General features: G+C 43.1%; 1 long non-coding RNA gene across 1 annotated transcript; it reads right to left on the bottom strand.

The window, feature by feature from the left end:
- Nucleotides 1-721: 721 nt before the first annotated feature.
- On the bottom strand, nt 722-3,222 carry LOC116960635. The gene is made up of 3 exons (XR_004406485.2): nt 3,186-3,222; nt 2,592-2,673; nt 722-783 (listed from the first exon to the last, which is right to left on the bottom strand). It is a non-coding gene; the product is annotated as an uncharacterized LOC116960635 (long non-coding RNA).
- Nucleotides 3,223-15,199: the final 11,977 nt, after the last annotated feature.

Raw genomic sequence — 15,199 nt, 5'->3', positions numbered from 1 at the left:
AGCCTCCCCCTCCAACCCTGTGGTCCTGCACTGGTGTAATTTTACCTCTGCACTCAGGGATAGAGCACCTTATTGTGCCAGCAATCACAAGAGTCTCGCTAGAGGACACAATTTTACATGATTCAATTAGGTGGTTTTTAATATTCTACAGAAGGGTGAACTTGAGATGTGGTTTAAAGAATTTGTTAACCTTAGCAGACAGGTATTGTAAAGTCCTGGTGGCAGAACCTCACCTCCTGCCCTCTTCCTTACCCCACTGACAAGAAATCTGCTCCCACATTTTTCCTCTCAGAATCATTTGACTTAGTGCTTTCAGACAGTTCCCTACATGAGCAATATTGAAAGAAATGATATAAACCCACTTTCTTCATAAAACATGTAAATAGGGATTTATTACAGAGCTAATAGTAACAAGAAAAATCTGTCTTTCTGCCTCATAATCTCTTTCACAGGAAGAAGGGTTTTAGGTGCCTCCAATGTCCTGGATGGTTTGCAGAGTTCTCTGCATGGACAATTACAGTTACTGAACATGCCACTTCAGTGGCCAAGTCAGGAATGTAACCCAGGGGCCTAAAGCCTGAACAAGTGGGGAGAGAAAAACCTTTCAGGTGTTTCGGCCAGTGTAACGGTCAGTAGGAGGTATGCACTCATGGTGTGCGGGTGACACCGGGCAGAGGTCTGACCCGGTGGCTCTCACTTGCAGTCTGCTGTTGGGAAGGAGCACAGGGACTTCTGCAGCCTGTTAGACCGATGAAACACTCATAGGGTGTTTCTGAGGAGAAGCTAGAGGGGAATAAAATCATGAGAGAACAACATATTTCTGAATTCAAACCGATTTTTGAAAGAAGTCCTAATTCCTTCCTATATCTGGCAGCAGGTAATAATGCTGCTTTATGAAAATGAAATTGTAACATCACCCGAGTTTACGGGCTCACAGTACAGCCTGATGAAGGGGGATTAGGAGGGGCTGTTTGTTCCTGCACACACAAAGCCATCACATGCAAGGCACATCCACGCTGCCCAAATCTCATCACTGAGCATGAGCTGATTCCTATTAGGCTTCCTTTGACTGACTGAGTCTCACTTCCTATCATTACTTAAATCCTTCTCTATTGCAGAAGTAAAGGATAGTACTGGCATTTGCTTAAAAATTTTCCTGCAGCAGTCTGGGACAGCGTGTAATCCTATGCCTCACAACTCAAAAGCAGCCTGTGAGAAGATTTGACTATAAACTTCACAATAAACTTCACAATAAATTTCACTATTGGAAACAATAAATAATAAACTTCACTTCTGTATAGACCACCAAACATCTTTTTCACGTACACTGATGGGCACCCCGGCATCTAATCCAAAGGATCAGCTGCAGAGCAGGAATAGCAGTTAAAAGGGAAGAGGGGGAGATACAGTAGTAAAACAGGTAAAATATCAAGTGGCAAGCGGAATGGGAAATAGAGGCCTCCTGCATATATCCTTACGAAAGGAAGGAGATAATCTAGTTACTGTGAATATGGAGCCCATTGCAAGCTGGTCAGAGGAAATGTACGTCAGTTTGCCCAGGCAGGAGCAATTCACACAAACGTTAATGAGCCTTTGAAACTCATTGCATCTCTTGATGCCACAGCATTGAGGGATACACAAAATCAAACAACAAAAGTTATCCTGAATTTCAGCCTGTGTTCTCAGCCATGAGCTTGGAGGTCTGGGAACAAACTTCCCATTTGGGTGAGTTATTTAACTATGGGGTTTCTTAGATTTGTGTCTTAGCACATGCCCCTGGCAGCTGTCGTTTTTCTTCCAGCAGGACAAATCCTGTATTTCTGTACTTCACAGAAACCAGTCACGTTAGGAGTGGTGTTTATTAACTCTACAATACCATGGGTAATTCGCTTTGTTTCAGCTCTTCTGAGCAGATGAAAATCCTGAATTCTCACCCTTCTTCTGGAAACCTGATTCCCTCAACTACTTTGGAGAGATACTCTGCAGAATTAAAATCCTCCCCAGTGAGATTCTGTAGGTACAGTAACACTGTTTAAAGATCCCTGCCAGCTAGCTCATGTCATTCAAATTCCTTCCAGAAGTATTTAAAATAAGCGGAATGGAGAGGTTGAAGTAAGGGAAATGTGAGACTTGTGCAAGTATACATGCACTCAGTAACCTTTCGGCGCATGTTGACTATCCGAGTCAAGAATCAATTTCTAAAGCAGCAGAAACAGCAAGATCTCTTTTTAACTTGTGATAAGCAGAAATAAAGCTATAAAGAAACTCTGATAGCAAGTTTATAATAAGCTTCATAAGAAATTCACTATTAAAAGTATATTAACATATTTAGTAAACTTTTGTGGTGGAGATTCAACAGACTGAATCTAAGAGCTGGAGCAGAGCCTAACATATTTTTATGAATTCATAAACTGTTTTACAGGATCTCATGGGCAAGACCTTAGAAACCAAACTTGAAGCCTGAAGCAAATTTTTTTATAGTTTATATATAAAAATCAGAACCAGAGGTTTCTAATGACACTGCTGGCACATTGTTAACTGTAAGGGGAGCTGCTAATGTTAAAAACAAAAAGGGGAAATTTATAACCTACCTAAGAAGCTCCCAGAACTGTGTTTTACCCGGAGTGCCATTTGTTTCTTTGCAATGTACTGCCATGCCTCTTTTTTTCCTGACTGGAAAGACAAGAGATCGGTGTTTATTTGATGTTAATTATGTATTATTGCTATACACACAAAAAAAGCAAGAAAAAACCTTCCCAAGATATACAGATCCTACAGAGGTTGAACACAGAGAAATCTACCTAATAATTGACTTCATTTTCACTTACTTAGTCAAGTATTGTTAGTATTCCTGTACAAATATTGTGTGTAGGAAAACAACTGCTGTAAAATGAAATGCATTATAACAGTATCAATCCTCTTATTTCACAGAGCCAATTATTGATTGGGTTATCGTGCCAAGAATGCACAGAATTCATTGAACTGGGACCGTTTAAGTAGGAATAAATTCACTTTCACCTCCTTCCTCCTTCATCAGTCTTCTTGTAGTGTGCCTTGCATGAATTAATAACAGATTCGTTGAAGCCATGCTGTAACTTATTACTATAACTTTGCATATTTTACCGATGTATATTAAGAGGTAGTACTAAGACTCTCAGGATTAACAGATCTATGCTTTGAATTACCTTTCATTTCCATTCAAAGACCATGCAATTCTTTACAAGGGCTCTTCTAAAGAAGTTCTGCAAGAAACAAAGCCAGAAAATTCACAGTAGATTAAAAATCAGCAGGGGTGAATTAATATGTGGTGAAGAAATGAATTCAAATAAGAAAACCAGTTCGACTTTTACATTTTAAAAAAAGCAGAACAGTCAGGATCTTACAATGATCATCATTTTTACAGAAACACAAAACTTGGTGTCTCAAAGGCTGTTCATGTCTGTTAATTTGTTTAAATACAGCCTAGAGAGCTGCTCCAGTTCCCAATGGGAACAAAATAATGGAATAATTTAGGTTGCAAGGGACCTCTGGAAGTCAAGTGGTCCAGCACCACCCCACACTGCCTTGCAGCAGGGCCAGTCTGGACAGGTTGCTCAGCACCTTTTCCAGTCTGGTGTTCAACACCTCCGCGGACAGAGCTCTCACAGCCAACTCCAAGCCTGTTCAGGGTTTCACTGCCCTCACTGTAGAATTTTTTCCTGGTATCCTATAGAAATTTCTCTTGTTTGCAGCTTGTGTCTGTTGTCTCTTGAGAGCAGAATAGAGCAAGCCTTTGTTTTGGGGATGGAGGGGAGGGGAAATTTAGCACATTATTCCAGATGTGGCCTCTTAAGTGTTCAGTAGACAGAAAGAAGCACCCAGGCTCTAGCTAACATGGCTTATGGTGCAGTTGGTCTTTATGGCCTGGGCAAGCATTGTTGGTTCATGAGTAGCTTGAAGCCCACCAGGCCGTACAGGTTCTTTTCCATAATTAATTTCTATGTGAAAGATCAGTTAGAGGCACTGAGAAATAAATAATATCTTTAGCATGCCTTCTGTACTCACTGAAATCTTAGAACATTCCAAGATTGCCTTGACATATCTGGCATATCACACACAAAAAAAAATCCCTGAATTTTCCAACATAAATAATTTTTTGCACTGTATTTTAATTTTATCCTGGTCTGCAGTCATCAACCATTGATCCAGAGTGGCTTTAGAAGATATATCTTGGGAAGTCCAGCTGGAGAAACAAATATTCCACAGTGCCTTTCTCAGGCATTTGAAAGAGAAAGGGAGAATAATTTCAATAGGAGATGAGAAATTTGAGTAACTAACTGATGCCTATCTGTATTTGTTAGGTGCCAGTCTCTACTTTGAATTAAACTTTCTAATGAGCTAGAGTCCAAACCTAAATTCTTCAGCTGGGTGTAGTAAGTAATTTATCTAACACCTGGTAAATAATTGGCAGGCAATTTGCTCTTATCTCATTTCTTTGGGTGAGCCTCTGTGATCCTATTGACTGGGAATAATCTTGAAATTCCTTCCCCAAACAAGCAACATCCTCTGTGTACTTGATAGTACATGGACAAACCTTTAAATCACGCTGTTCTGCTGTCTGATGAGGTTTCCACATTGTGCCTGGCATCACTGTCCTGCTCCCAGCTCCACAGAGTTCCCTTAACTGCTGTGTTCCACCGGCACCTCCATCTTTCTGCTTCAGCCCTCTCTTCCAGCAGTTTCTGGTGTCAGCATCTGTGAGCCATCAATAATGTCTTAGGACTGAGAGAAAGGATGAGGATTTTATAAGAATTTTCTCTTTAGATCGTTTCTTTTCCAAAATCCTAACCGCAGGTAAAGTTTACCCAGGGAGACAAGATTTTCGCACAAAGCAAAAGGAGGCACAGAAGAGCACGTAGCCTTTCATGATCCAACGCTACTTTTTTTGCCAGGCTGGAAAAACATAGTCAAGATGCTTAAATTTTGATCCCGTCCAGAAGTTTGAATCAGGTGTTATGTTCTTATTAATTGAGATGGTGTCATTTAATGCTCTCTCAAATTGTTAAGCAGCTTCTGGATCCTCTCTTCTGATGGATGAGGCAATTCTGTCTTTGTGTAATTCAGAGGAGCCACATGAGACTTAATTAATATTTATAAAGCATGCAGGATGCTCAGTTGAAAAGGGTGATGATATAAAAGCTCTACAAAAACACCCACAGTTTTTCAAATTCTCTGATGTTGCAGGTCAATTTAAAGACTCATTTTTCCCCTTCATTTTCCTACAGCAATTCTGTCCCCTATGGGTTGTGTGGGAACAGTCAATGCCCAGAAGCTAGTAACACAGGGGATTTAAAAAGAGAGGCTAACCTATTTGTACTTGTAAAGGATGGCATCCCACAGACAGCAAAACCAATGAAATGTTATTTCCTGTGAATTTGTGTCCTGTCTCCTCTAACCAGCACCTCGCTGTACATCTCCCCACAGCCCTTACCTCTCCCATGGGGCACACGGCGGCACAGGCAGTCACTGATCTGAAGGCACGGGGAGGGGGGGGCTGGCTGGCACACGCTGTCCCACCACGCCACTGCTGCCTCCGGAACAGCGAACCGGCTGAACCGCGTAGTGACGGTATCACAGCCTGTTAGTACATCTGCAATTAGTCTGACTTGTGCGAGTTGGTTGAAATTGTCTGGAAAAGAAGAAAAACATCCCAGCTGTCAGAAGAACCTAATTTCTTAAAATTGCCAAGCACAGCGACAAGCAGAGCAGAGCAGGACCAGACTAGACTGAGGCTCTCGAGGCCTTTCGATGATATCTAGTTTATACCTATGCCTCACTCTTACAAACAGCTATTGGTGCCAGAAAAAAAAGTAAAAAACTGCTTAACTGGAGCAGAGTGGAAACCATCCCACCCTGCTGCAGGGCAGTACCGAAGAGATACAATAGGGATCACAGTGACAACAGCAAAGGCACCGGACTGGAAGGGATGTGCTACAGCTGGCAAACAAAAGCACCAGTTAGAGGAACAGCATAGCCCATAGGGAAACATGAGTGTTTATTTTTTCAGGTCTCATCTACCACGCAGAGGAAAATTATAGAGAAAGAGAGTGTTTGTGTGTGTTTGTATCTCCACTCAACCGTGCCGGAAAAGGGAAATCATCCAGAGCACAGATTTGTCTAATGTGGAATGATTTAATGGCATATGGTGTAATTCAGCGAGTAACCCTGAGGCAGTCGCAGCCCAGCAGCGTGGAGCTGCCGTCCCCCCGGCACAGGCAGGGCTCCTCAGGGATGCGGCTGCCTCCCCCCAACAGCCACCAAACGCTGCTCCCACCCCTCATGGGGAGACGAGGGGCGGCGAAATGGGTGCTCCTAAGATGGTAAGTTGGAAGTTGTTTTATTTCTTAAGGTGCAATGCCTACAGCTGCTTCCCAGAGACATTCAGATGATCGCATCCCTGCTCTGTATTGAGTCGGGGGGTAGCTGGTACCGAGCTCCTGAACCCCAGTGCCTTGACACCACGCTCTGATCGAAGCCTTGGTGCCGGTGGGCCTGTCTTGCCTTCTCTTTGCTTCCCTGGTGCCAGCTCCAGTGTGGTTTTTGGTCCAGTGCTGGGCTACTTCAGCACTGGGAGCTGGCACAGAAGTCTCTGCTGTTTTGTTTTGCTGGGTTTGTTTCCACACACCGTCAAGTCCATCCTCTTGTCTTCTGCGTGCCTCTCCCGAACACTCCTTTCCCTCTCCATCTACAAAAGCAGGCTGTCCATCAGCTGAGACCCCTGCCTGCCCCATCACCACTATTGCCCTGCTGTTGGTAACTGGTTTCACCAGCCAGCCATTTCTGCTGCTGGTGGCTCTACCACTGTTTGGCAGCTCCTGCCAGGCTGTAACGTGCCACAGCCGATCTTTACCACAGCACGTGTGACGTTTGTGTCCCCCTTTTCACTGCTTGGCACACATTCAGCCCCCTGAGAAGAAGCTTTTGGAGCTGTAAAAGGCTTTTCATCCTGAATATCCAAACTGCCCATCGTGCTCAGTGCCCTGTCGGGTTACAGAGGAAGCACCTCTGGCAGGAGGAGTGGGGAGACTCGGTGCACAGACTGAGTAGACAGATGCTTTGGAGATGAGGGACAAACACTCATTTGTCCAAGCTGGTGTTACCAGTAGCATCGGCTGCACTGCTGCTGGCTACCAGGTGAGCAGAGGGAGCTGATGTCCTGGATGTTTGAAAAGCTCCTGGATCTGAGAAGAATGGAGTGAGAGGAAAAGGAATGTAGGGAAGCAAAAGGGAAACGTTTGCTGCAACAAGATAAGCCTGAAATGTATCCTTCGTGGACAGATTAGCTGATAGAAGAGCAGTTGTGAGTTTTACAGCTGCCCTCCAGTGGCTACGTTAGTATCCACAAATCTCTTCCAGGCTTGATTGGCTAATATTTCAGCTGTGGAAGAAATCCTTTTAGTTTTACTTGTGCCAGAGTGACCACTTCTCTCACAAGCAGTTTAAGACAGAGAAATTGATTCCTTGTCATTTTGACTAAAGGAACCAAATTCTGATCCCGAACAGTTTAGTGGCAGAATAATAAAAATAGTATCGCTACTAAAACCATCAGCAGGCCAGGCTACAGACGACAGGCACGGGGAATTAAATGCATCCTATTCCAGCTCAGAGCACGCCTTTGAATTTATGATTTCTGGTTTGGCAGCCAGAACCATGCTCCTTCTAACTTTTAAATCATCTCTAAGGCAATTCTTCTTTTCTCAGATCCAGGTCCAGGTGTCAGCTCTGCCCTGCACACCATCTGGGAGGAGCAAAGGGACGTAAGGATCCTGTCGTTGTTGCTTCAGTCCCCACACATTGCTTTCTGGGCTAGCTGGAAATTGCTTGAATTGACACAGAAGCTTAAAGCCTTAAGGGTTGGAGGCCCTTAAAAATACTGGTGTAAGGTACTCCTGCCCTCTTCTCAACCTTTCTACATTGTTTGTTCCTGTCACCAGCTTGGCTCCCTCCACTGTGATGCCAGTGGCCAGTGGTGCGTCTAAGGAGCTGGACTGGGACTTCAATCCACCTGAAAAATAATCCGGAAGAAAAGGGAACGGAGGGGGAGGAAGCTGCAGGATTCCATTCAGCTGTGCTCCCAGCAAAGCTTCCAACCAGCTGCCTAGGAACAGGGGACATGGGCATCTGGGCGGAACTGAGCAGGGACAGGGAAGGTGAAAGGGCAGGATTTGTCAGCGTCAATACTGTTGTCAAGAAATGCACATGAACCGCATCTCCTGGGCTCCTCAAAGCCAGTTGGACACCAGGACAGAGGTGCTCAGCAGAGCACCAGCCCTGTCCAGACCCCACACCTATGTGCTGTGCAGTAGAGTGAACTGCTCTGTCTCCCTCCCCTACCCTGAAGGATTTTTTAAACTCGAGGGACTCCTTAGTTTTTAGTTAGGGCAGGTTCAAATCGACTATGTACTGGTGGGTGCATCAGGAGGATTTTGAGTGAAAACCACTGTGTGCTAATGAATTAGGCTGTTCACTGGTGTTTCAATGACTCTTATTCCTGGGACACTTGAGTTCAAGAAGGTTATCTTCACAAGTAAAAGCCTGCAGAATATTTTTAAATTACATTAATGCTTGTAATGATTTGCAGAATATTTAGGAGGTGTAGTGATGCTGTAAGGACACCTTGTACCCACATTCAGCCAAAGACTTGGAGTTGCCCTCCAGCATCAGATGAAGATTTACATCTAAAGGAGGATAAGCTGAGCTGGCAGCCCTGCCAGGCTCTCCGAAACACCCTGAGGACACAGCCTCTCCTTTCCACCTACCTTGCAGAAGGTCCAGTTCTCTGCCTTCAACAGCTGTAGAAGGGCATCACTTTGCATGGGGTGGGAGGGTGGGGGGATCTCATATGTGTCTGCAGCCCAGAAGTCTGGTCTTGCATCTGGGACACTTCCAAACTTGATGCATGCTTAGGTCTGGACTTGGAGTGATGGCTTAGTTTCTTTAAAATGCCTGTCCAGACCAGAAGTTGCAGGTGGGAGACAAGGGGAAGAGCTTCTCTCCTAATGCAAATTTTCTCTTGAAGCAGCATAAACACCACTCCATGCCTGCAGGCATTAAAGATGGTCTTGTCTTTCAAGGTGGTGGTGTTTGTGTCAGGTGCCAAACACAGCCTGACTCCTGCAACTATAAAAATCAATCAAAACAAGAGATAAAATCAGCTCCAAACGAAGTGCTTTCCATGTTAAGCAAATATTGCATCTGGCTACCAAGGAAATTATGTTTAGTTTCTAATGGACAGCCTGGGGGCTGAGGTATGGGAATGGTGGCGTTCAGTCCCTCAGCAGAAATTGCAGCTGTAGATGAAACTCCACCACCATCTGCTGGACACACTGGAGATGGAGCTGAGCTCATCTGTGTTTGTCTATTAGTAAAATGACAAAATCTCTCTAATGAAAAAAAGTTAAGAATGCAGGGACCAGTCCTTAATGCCTTGCTTTCCAGCCATTGGGAATTTTGCTACCTCTGGACATAAGTGACATAAGTGGCATCTACTTATCTCCTTTGGAAATTATGTTTTTATTTCATTTTTTTGTAGCCCTGATAGATCTGAGAGGAAATTCTTACCTCACAAAGCAGCCTGAATGCAAAAGCAGGCAAACAGTGGGGAAAGAGTATTTTCTTAGGCAGTTTAAACTAAAAAACCTTATGGGGTTTACACAGTAGGGAGCAGTCAGACTCAAGGTTAACCCCCCGTATGAGAATGAGTTGGGAGAAAGAAATCACAGTACCAGAGCCCATGCAGACAGTGGAAATTGCTATAGTCACATAGCAATACCAGGGAGAACTGGATTTTTTGTATTAAAGAAGAAAATCACCCTGAGCTAGCTGGACTGGGAGTCTCACTGTGCCTCCCCCTCCCCTCATTTGTTCCTACCTGCCGTGATGCTGCTGGGTGGCCAGGACCTGCCCAGGCTGGCAGCGCTCTGTGCACCCCCCACGCTCCATCCCTGCCGTGCAGCAGCTGAGCAGATGCCGCTTGTCCCACTCAGGGGCAGGGATGGGGCAGAGGTGCCCGGCACAGAGATGCACCTCGGGGTCGCTGGCACCGTACGGCACAGCACCGTGCATGTTAATAAACTACGGAGGCATCAGTCCATCCTCCAGCCCTGCTCCCAGGACCTGGGTACTACAGGACACCACGCTGTTACCTCCCGGGCACTGAAGGACTTTCTGATAAACACAGAGCGTGAAGTGGTCTTCCCAGGGTCACATTTGGAGACTTTCAGAGCCAAGTTCTGTATCTCCATGTATCAGAGCGATCTCCCTCCAATCCTCCCCCCGTGCACAGCCCTCCTGACTCTCCCTACCCTTTCAGCTCCTCACCTCTTCATGTCACCTACAATAACAATCCCCACGGAGGGGACCACACTGTCTCCAGGAGGTCCTGATAACCAGAATTTCCTGCACCGAACCCACCTTCTAGCTTATGCCAAGTCTGCAACACAGCATTGCAACACCAATGTCTCAAGCCTGCTGCATCATTTAGATCTGATTCTTTAATAAATGAAGTGAGGCTTTAAATAAGAGATAAGGGAGCTGCGGACTGCCTTGCTCAGACTAATCTTTTAATGGTTGAAAATGATAGACAAGCTGCTTCAATTTCTTATCTAGCATTTTGTTTGAATTATTAATAACCAATTTGTACTTAATTTACTTTGTTCAGAAAATTAACTACATGTGTCACTGGTTCCAACATTTTTCATTTTTACTGCCTTGTGCATCAGCAAAGGGATAACTTCACATAAACCAGTGAAAAGACAAAAACCCACAACCTCCTGCCCTGGTTCACTCTCCTAACTCTCTGGAGTATATCCAGAAATACCAGCTCCTAATATTTCTATGCTTCTTTGCTTCAGACTTCCTTAATCTACAACTTGGGTTAATGATTACGGCTGGTAAAGGGATAGATTTTCTCCTAATATCTAAAACAGTTTTCCCAGGCTCTTGGATAAAAAGAAATATTTTGGGGTAAAAGTTTTTGTGCAGTTTTAAAGGAAGAATTTAGAAGTTCTAAAATCTAGCACCAGAATTAATTCACATTATATCTAAGTATAAAAATGTGAACACAAGGCATGTCAAAACTTCCTCATCTCCCAGAGACAGGGAACATTCACTTCATTATTTCTTTTGGAGATTTAAAAGATATTTTTCAAGGAATATGCCCTGTGGTATCGTTTTCTCAAAACATAATTTCTTTGCATAGAACATATAATTCTGCAGCATAGTGTTAAAGTTCATCTCATTGAGACAGGCTGATCATTTTCAAAAATAATAAATAACATTTATTCAGGAAAACAAAGATTACCGGATTCATCAGTCTAGTCTCCAAAAAGAAGAGGAAATGAACTACATTTCAATGAAGCTGAATAAAACACCACAAACATTTAAAATCCAATCATTTTGTTGAAAAATTTTATGGAAAACTTCTGAGAAAAATCTTGTTCTACCTTCACTTTCAAAATCCCAGACTAAATGAAGCCATTACTTCAATGCAAAGTCTGTCTTCAGATTTAATTCTTTTGCAAACACCTTCCCAAAATAAGGAAGCACAGAGAGAAATATAGCTGCTTTTTAACACATCGATTTCTGAGGAAACAGGATTTTATGATAGTAAAAAAAGATAAAGAATATTTATTATCTTAATTACCATGTCTGGAACTTATTTTTATATCTTGGGGGCTCTGTCTGAATGAGTAAGCTGAGTCACCCAACCAAAGAGTTGCTGTTAAGAAGGTCAACGAGAAGCACCTGGGAACAGGAATGGTCACAAGGATGACGAGTGTCTAAACCTGTAGCACACAGGAAAAAGAAATTGGAGGCTATAAATGACCAGCGAGCCAGCAAGACAGAGAGATTTGTAGGCAAAGGTGCTGAATTATGATAATTAAATTTAATGAAGGGGAAATAGCAACACTAAAAAAGAGCTTTTACAGCTTTCTGACAGGTAGTAGTTTAATTGGCCTTCTCCATCCTGCAGAGACAAGAGGAAGGCTGATTCAAAAAGATGCTTAACACCACTGCTAAAATTAGTCTTCAGCTAAATTTAGAGAACACATGTATCAACATAGCCATAAGATAAAACTTTCCACAGATATGTAAAATGCTTAACTGGCGAACAAAACCAATCCAACAGCCCTTCCTTAGCCTCAGCTGAAGGAGGACAACAAATCAAAGGTGAGACATTGGTTTTATAGGCATGCTCTAGCTAGCTGTTAACAAGCCATCTTGGGTACCAATTACACAGCAGCCAGCACACTGTACAGAGCTCACTTAAAGACATTGCTTAAGTATTTTTGGGGGAGGATCCTGGAAAGTCTTCCAAAGAAAATGCATTATGCTAAAGTAACTATCAATTCTGTGGCATTTATAAATGTTGTGTTCTTTGGGTAGGTATAATCACTGGAGCCTGAACTCCTCAGATAATGCAATAGTCAAGGCAGTGGTAAACCCAAAACTCAAGAAATACCACTTAGCTTTCAGCATTTCCAAAGCAGGGCCAGAGTTAATTTGTCGTTTGTTGTAATCTGCCAGGAACAGTCTGGAAGGTGAAAATGAGAGGGGCAGGATTTGTCACCCATTTTCCAGTAAGCCGGGATTCTACTACTGGCCTCCTACGAGGTTACTACACACCTCTTGAAAAATGCTCACACAATGCCCAAGACGCAGTGCAGAGGCACAGTGATCCTACCTGCTTTCTTCTCTATTCCTTCCCTGGTCACTGCTGGCACGCCATGTGTTTTTTGACCAGCAGAGACACTTTTACAGAGCAACCTTAATAAAGCCCTCGTATGTTTTATTCCTGAACAGTTATAGGTATAAGAAGTATAGTCTGTATTAGAGCTGCCCCCGATTTTGGGACTTGGGGATAAAGAGCCAGCCAGACCACCAGCCAAAGCAGCCTCACCAAGCTGTTTCTGTACAAACCCGTTTCTATTTCCCCTGGGAAAGATGCCCAGACCTGGAAGGCAGAGCTTCACCTCCCATGAGTTCTGCTCACCACCTTGCAGCACGGCACAACTGACAGGGACAGGGGCCCCGTACCCAGAACAAGGGAAATGTCAGCCCCCCCCCACCCCTCACTGCCACACCCCCAGGCCATCTCTCAGTGCTTCTCTTTGCCTACTGTAAAAAGATTTTACAGTATCTAACCTGATTCTTTTCACTGCTACTGAAGACTAAATTCACTGCTTTTGCCCAGCCTGGGTATTCCCACATCCAGGAAATAATCCAGATTCTTCTCTTCTCCACAAGGGGAATAAAAAAAAAAAGCCCTTTCTTTTCCTTCCATCTTGCCCATATCATCCTTCAAATAGTGCTCCTCAAACTGAACATGGTATCCCAGCTGCAACCTTGTCACTCTGAATAGACTGGAAAGTTTAGCCCTGTGTGTATCACTCACGTGCAGGTATAAGGTAACTTTGCATGATGTCTGTCCTTTCCATAACAACACGTCACTTTTGAGTCATGTTCTGCTTGTGATCTGCCAGTAAATTAGTTTTCTCCAAATAATTGCTGCACAGCCAGTTTATTTCCTCTCCTGTGCCTACACATTTAGTTTTTCTTCTCTTGGTTGCAATACCTTGTACTTCCCTGGTTGAATTGCACCCTTCTTGCCTCCAGAGCTTTCCAAAATGTATCACTACCATTGGGATCTTGACAACCTCCAGAGTACCACCTGGCTCTCCCAGATCCTGTTACCTACAAGTGTAAAGAGCAAACTCTCTCTTACAGTCCCCGGATCACTCACGAAGATACCAAATAGATGAGACTCAGAACAGATGGTAGTGGAATCATGTCATCCACTACTAGTAATTCTTCTACTCCGTAATTCTTCCTTTCTGACTGTGAATTGTGCTTTAAGGAGAGAAAAAACATCCACTTAGTATCTGTACACATGTAGCTTTCCTCAAACTACCATTACTTGCTAATGAAAATACAAGATAGCATCAGAAGTGACATCTAACTTAGGAGTAAAATAAGAGGCTCATAGGTGTCACTGAGCCCATGCGTGGCTTACGTATGTTATCGGAACTCCACGTCCAGGTTTCCTCATCTGTCAGAGATTGTCACTCTAAAACATTTGAGATCAAGAGACTGCAAATACTACCAATTTAAGAACCAATATTATTACTATGCTGGAGAACAGCCTTTTTATGCAAATTACTTGTAGCAATTATGCCATGCATCTTTCACAAACTTTGCATTGCATAATTATATACACATGTGTTTGTATAACTAACAGTTATACAGTAATTAATTAAATTGCATTTGTTTCTGTAACTCTCAGTGCTTTACAACAGAATAAATTTACATCTCTTTAGGGTTTATGGTCTCTCAGGTCTGAACTCTGGCATAACAGGCAGCAATGAACATTTCATATAGGTTTCTTCCCAAAAGCCAGGAAGTTCCTTATTCTAATGACAGCATCAACTATGATACTTTTTGGACACTTACATTAACAAATGGGCCAACTTACAGAAGAATCGATAAGGACGATACTTCTCACCCAGCAAATGCAAAGTGCAAAGAACATTTATAAAAGACTGAAAAGAAAATGTTTCAAGCAGCAATTCAGATCAATGTGGATCTTACCTTGAAAATACAGAGCTGCTGGAAACTTGGTGTACCATATGAGAGAACAAAGCAGAGAGCTCAGATCAAGTGATCCTTCTAAATAAGCCTGGCAAGCTTTTATTACAAGAAAACTGAATTAAGCAAAAACCAGAGATAAGTGCTTTATCTGACATTTGGGATTTTAAAAGACTGAGAAATAGGAAGACATTTACAGAAAGAATAACATGTAAGGTCATCACCAGTAAGAATTGGGTTTTATTCAAGCTATTGACAATAATTGAATTTTAGTTTCCTGCCTCAGCCTAGAGTTGTCAATTAATCGAGCCTTGCTTGCATGTGAACATTGCTAGAGGCCTCTTAAAGAATCAGTTGATTAGAACTTTTTTTTTTTTCTGAAGAGTGAAACATCATCCCTCCTTCTCAATTTAAGTAATGATCATCTATGCAGGTTTTATTATATTAAAGCCCTACTCCAATTGATTCACATTTGCCAGATGCTGTCAGAATTGCTGACAGGTGTTTATTGCACTCCAGGTCAGCCACGAGAGGGGACAGTCAGCAGCATCAGAGCTGTTCCAGACTCCTGGAT

Source organism: Tyto alba, unplaced genomic scaffold (assembly GCF_018691265.1).
Source record: "Tyto alba isolate M040663 unplaced genomic scaffold, T.alba_DEE_v4.0 Super-Scaffold_1, whole genome shotgun sequence".
Lineage (NCBI taxonomy): Eukaryota > Metazoa > Chordata > Aves > Strigiformes > Tytonidae > Tyto > Tyto alba.
The sequence above is the reverse complement of the archived record's forward strand: the minus strand, read 5'-3'. Positions and strand labels throughout refer to the sequence as shown.